Source organism: Dipteris shenzhenensis, chromosome 14, assembly GCF_047967505.1.
Source record: "Dipteris shenzhenensis isolate YYH24624 ecotype China chromosome 14, Dip_SZ_1.0, whole genome shotgun sequence".
NCBI classification, from domain to species: domain Eukaryota; kingdom Viridiplantae; phylum Streptophyta; class Polypodiopsida; order Gleicheniales; family Dipteridaceae; genus Dipteris; species Dipteris shenzhenensis.
This window is the reverse complement of record NC_141609.1, coordinates 7,709,964-7,716,139: the sequence shown is the minus strand read 5'-3', so window position 1 is coordinate 7,716,139 and position 6,176 is coordinate 7,709,964.

The following is a 6,176-nucleotide window of genomic DNA, read 5'->3' as shown; positions in this document are numbered from 1 at the left end:
TCTTGTTCCTCTCAAACCTCCTTCCATGTTGTAGACCGAGTCCCCAAGTATGCAGCCACATTATGTCAATTTCCACTCTTATCAAGGCCTATGGTTTCCTCTCAAACCTCCTTCCATGTTGTAGACCGGTCTCCAAGTATGCAACCACATTACGTCATTTTCCACTCTTGTCAAGGCCTATGGTGAAACCATCGTTTTCCTAGGCTCATTTGAGTATTGAGGTTTTTGTGTGTCATTTTCCACTCTAGTCAAGGCCTATGGTGAAACCATTGTTTTCCTAGGCTCATTTGAGTATGGAGATGTTTGTATTGATCCTTAAAGCTTCCTAAAGAGTCCTTATTCATCAAGTTTAGGATAATCATTCATAGGATAGTTTCCTATTGACATACTAAGTCCTTGTGTAAGACTATTCTCATCGATTATCCTAAAGTGTCCTGTGTCACTCTCTTGATCCTTATTTTAAAGATGTTCTAAGTTTGCCTATGACTATCACCATCTATGGACTTGTCCTCAACTTTCTAGCCACCTCCTCTCTACCACTTTAGCCTTCCATCTCTCGAACTTTCACATCACTTAGCCTCTCGCATAACAAACCTTACTCTCAATTAGGATCCCTATCCCAATGTGGTCATTTTGGGCCGTTTCTATTTCTTTTTTCTTGCCACTAGCTGCTTTCTTTTTTCCATCCCATGATAATGTTGAAGGGAGGAGGAAAGAGTGAAAACGAGAGAGCATAACTAGAGAGTACATAGACAAGTGACTAATTGTGCACTAGATTACTTGAAAAGAATAAACATATACAAGTGGTGGCTACTCGTACACTAGAATAGTTGGAAATGATAAACATAACATTCCCCATTTATAGTGAGCACACTAGGATATTAACTGCCACCAGTGCGGTGGTTTGCTTCTATTACAATATGAATATGAATGTCATACAATTCATTCATTTAGGATTTACGATTCGTTTATAATACATTCGTTTAGGAGTTCACATAGATTCTTGTATCACCCCATGTATTTGTGATTCTTTTTGAAACTTCCGTGTATGGAAGTCATTGCTCGCACATTATCTTTGCATATCTTTGCTAGAGTTCCAACATGCTAACAGAGAAGAGTACCCACCTCAGCCGAATAATGAGAGGTGGACGTGTCAAGTCATATGAAAGAAGAATGAGAAGACCGAGCTCAATGAAATCTCTCTCTATTTAAGTTCCGAATGATGAGAGGTGGACATGTCAGGTCGTATGAAAGAAGAATGAGAAGGCCGGGCTCAATGAACTCTCTTGCACACTAGGATATTAACTACCACTAGCGCGGTGGTTTGCTTCTATTATTACAATATGAATATGAATGTCATACAATTCATTCGTTTAGGATTTAGGATTTGTTTACAATTCATTTGTTTAGGAGTTCACATAGATTCTTGTGACATCATCCCATATATTTGTGATTCTTTCTGTAACTTCCATGTATGGAGCATATATGGAAGTCATTGCTTGCACATTATCTTTGCATATCTTTGCTATCCAACACACTGACAGAGAATACTTTGGAATGCTCATGTTCTATCTGAGAACACTATTGAATGACCTCTATGCAGATTCAGACTCGGAGAAGAGGGAGGATAATAGCCACAAGGAGGACATGCTTTGCAATTGGATGTATGACTTGGAGTTGACAAAGATGGTGAATATTAATTTCCCTGGCTATCATTTTTATTGCTCCTTTAAGGTACTTGTCAAGCTCATAATATAGGTTTCTTTTGGTAGGACATGATGGGGGTACAAAGTTATATAGAGCGCCAAGACCCAGGATGAAGAGGACCCCGAGCAAAAGGAGTTACTGTGGGCATATAAGTCGGCAGAGGCAAGCAAGTAGTTGGTGGTCTAAGTGTGTAATGAGGTCTGCGGTAGTGCATTAGACTAGCCTAAAAGTTGTTGGATGCTTGCTACAGAGAGGTTGATAAGACAGTCAGGAGTTTGGAATTTTCCTGAGCCGCAAAATGTCATCGTATTTTTGTTTTAGTAAACATCTTGTAGGCAATTCTTGGACTTGTGGACTTCTCAGACTCTATCATCATCCATGATCTATGTTGCTCATAATACCTGTGCCAACCTGTTCCACGTTAATACTTAAATATCTCTAGAAAGACACTTGGTTTTTTAGTGTCAATAATATGTGAGCATAATATTTGTGAGCATAAACAAATTATCTCAGGTCTGCTCGAGTAAACCATTAACTGATCTTATTTTACTTGACCAAAGTACACCTAGATCTCAATTTAATACACAATTGCTTAATATAGGACTACTCTAATGTCTTAAGTAGGTCGGTGGTGGCTAAAATTTGACAGTTAAAGATAACTAACCTAAAGGGGATTGTTTTTTTTTTCAAGAAAATTACTTCATTAAGTATGATAGAAAACCGCGAGAGCAAGCTCAAATGCTAGAATACATCATGCTATGCATGAGGAAAAAAACAACTCAAAAGGAGCTAATTAAAAACCAAGGTGGAGGTTGAAAATGCCACCTCAACCCTGAGAATGACTCAGAGAAGAAAGGAGAACCTCTCTAAACTCTAAAAAAAGTAACTCTCCTGGTGGTGGCTACTATGGAGGATCCCTGCATGCTCACCTCGATGGTCATCAGAGTGTGTACTGTGTTGATCCAAATACTGGCCATAGCTTGAGAGGGGTGAACCTGGGTACCCTCCATTGCCTTTGTACACCTGGATCTCCAAATATGCCAAGTTGCAGAATCTCCCATGATGTGTCTACTGAGGCATGAGGAGATCTGGAAGGAGTGAAGGGAACATCCTAGAGGGAACAAGGCTCCACTGAGTGTCACTGTACAATGAGAGTTGGATCTGGATCATGTCCCTCGAAGAACACGTGAGGGCTAGTAAGAGATAACCATGCTACTAAACCCCAGGTCATATAAAAAGGTGTTGTATGAAAGATGCTGAAAATTCTAGCAACACCTTTCCAGATCATCCTCGCTTGTTGCACTCACAAAGGCAATGCTATATTGACTCAGCTGCTATGTGGCAACGAGGACAAGTAGGGCCAACCCCGAACCTAGAACTCCACAGGTTCACTGCAGTCCCTCCATGAATAGAAAGCCAAAAGAAAAGAGTGATTTTTCTATTCTTGAGGGATTTCTAGAGTCTACGCCAAAAGTTTTTCTGCACAACTGCAAAAATATGAAAACTATCCAAATGAGGGGCTCTGGAGGGCCTCCAACCTCTACTGCTGAGCTGAAATCTCCAGGCATTTCTGACTGTATAATGAAAGAAGGGGATGCTCTTCTATTGGTGCCCCTCATCAATCCGGGCACTGTTTTAGTATAGCACTTTGCAACAATTTTAGGATAGCATGGCAGTAGTATGTTTGCCAGCATGGCGGTAGTGTGGTTGCCAGCATGGTGGTTGGTTGCACACTAGGATATTAACTACCACCAGCGTAGTGGTTTTCTTCTATTATTATAAGATGAATGGCATATAATTCATTAGTTTAGAATTTGTGGATTAGTTATGGGATTTAATAAAACAAGCACGGTGGTTGTTTGGGATATACTAAAAGCAAGCGCGGGATTTACAAAAACAATTACAAAAACAAGTGCAGTGGTTAGTTTGGGATTTACTAAAAGAAGTATAGTCTCATATTCCATTTTCCAGGATAAGTGGAATATTGTTTCCTTACAATGAGACTACATTTTCTTAGTACTATCTTAGTCATCCTCATCTACTACTCCAAGACACCCCAAGATGTTCTCATGCATGTCTAAATCCAATTTGAAGACACTCTTTCCCTTCTTTCATCGTGGCACAAGTTGCATCTAATAGCTCTTACTAGATGAGAGTACACAAAAGTTTGAGGACTCTTATGTAACAGTTCATAATTGTGGCCTCTCTTGGATGTTTTTTTGTACATCCCACTTCTCATAGGTTGTTTACCAATCATCCTTAAATGCTTCCTCAACCTTGTGCTTACGTTTTGTGCATTGCAACACAAAGCATGGGTCATCTTCCTCGTTCTCCCTAGAGACAGCAATAACTGCAAAGTTATCCCCCTCTTCCAGACAAACAGTCAGTGAGGTCATCAAAACTCTCCCCAAACTATGGCGAGTTGTTTGTCTCTTCATTGTTTGTCACTCCATCTGAACGTAGAGGGAAAAGTTGATCTCTGTCCCATGTCTTCACAGTTGCAATGTTCTCACAATTGTCAGTGATCACCTATGATGCACGCACAGTTGCAATCATGTGCTTCTCCTTTGCACTTTATCCACTTTTTAATTCATGGAACACTCTGCGTACTAAACTATTCTTAAGGCTTTGTTTATTGTATGTTGAATGCACACCTATGGAGAGGTTGGTTGTAAGCCATGTTATAGCATCATGGCATCGATGAGCATTTCTTGAGGGCATGAGGGTATGTTAATTGGTGTCTAAACGAAGCTTGCTTAATAACAACACGACATCCATCATGTTCACCCTTGCCATGGCTAGATCCAAAGAAATTCCACATCATGTCTAGACCACAGTCAGGGATTTGAACCTTGGGACAACGTAGAATCCACGAGCTGATTTAAATTGAGAGGCAGCACAATCTGACCACACCCAATGTTGTTTTATATTTTCTACATGGGGATTTTCTTTTTTCAGCCATCCCTAATGTATTAGAAAAGCATGTTGCACAAATAAGGTGTTATATTCCTTATTATCTGAAATGTAGAAATGGTATGTGTGTTGCACTGACCTGGACTCTTGTGAGTCAGCAAGCAGATTAGCATCAATCTCATAAAAGAATCAAGCAAATGACTATGCATGATATGCACAAGAATTGTTATCTGCTTGTTGTACCAGTGAGCACTTTGTATCTCATCTTGTTCTTGAAATTAATAATTTTCAGCAAAATCTATGATAGAGACAAGTGTCATGGGGAAAATTGGCAAGGCATGTCCTAAACTACTTGTCCTGCCAGTTGGTCGTGAAATTGTGAAGCACATATTTTGGGATGGATTGAACCACATGACCTATAAGCTCCATCGGCTTAGTTCTCTTATACAATAGTAGCCATCTCGTTTTATCGGATCCTTCCACATTGACATTTTCAAATCTCCTCCATTTTAGAGCAGCATGGTTGTCTTCCCTCATTTCATTTGAACAAACATGAAGTGTCTTCTTCTTCAGCTTCAGACTACAATGCTTGCATGTGCCATGAATGCATTTAATGTGATGCCACTCAGGGTCTCCCTTTGGACAAACCACTGGCTCCCACAGAGACCTTAGGCTACAAAAGTTGGTCTCCCTTGCAACACATGATGAGGATCTAGGTGGCGTATAGACTATGCATTCATTGGGGAGATATGGGCATTGATCCCCAAGGAGCAATGCTCCAAGACGAGCAGATCTCAAGTCATTCATAGCTTGCCTGGCCAAGTTAAAGTCTATGTGTGTTTTACAAAAACAAACATTTGTGTCTTTGAGTTTCCTGACGTACAGGGCTTACAATGCTCAAAGCTCCTCTGCCCAATTGAAATGTCAAGATGTTTGTGGTCAATCACATACTTTGACATTTTCACTTCCAAATTTACTTTTTCATTTCAAAACATCCAAAAAGACTTTGTAGTGCGACAATGCAATTAAGAGGGGTGTTGAGAATGGTGTAAATTGCACCATGTACTGAGTTCTAGAGAGGACCCTAAAAGGGAACTTGGGGGAACCCTAACCCTAACCCTAAATGGTAAGCTGTATAGCTCAATTTGTCATCATTTTTAATATAGTTGATTTGTCTTCATTTTTAATAGAGTTGTACATTGCAGGTTTCTATGGTGTACTCTCACTCTCTCCCTCTCATCAATTTTATGTGGACACCTCTCAAAAAAAACAATACATGCCAATAACACAAACCATGTGTTGCATTCAAAACCATGCATATGTAGAGCTTTACAATCTAATTATGTATATTCACTTGTTTCTTCGAGCTGTGTAACATGAAGTACATGTTCATCATCTCATCATAATTCAAATGGCCAAACCCACCCTTGCATAAGCAAATAACTCAAAATTTAATCAATCGCAACAACAATGGAAAAATCCATATGGAACATATAAGTATGCATAGAAAAGATATGGAACACAAATGGTGAGGGCCCCACCCCCAAGAGTAATTT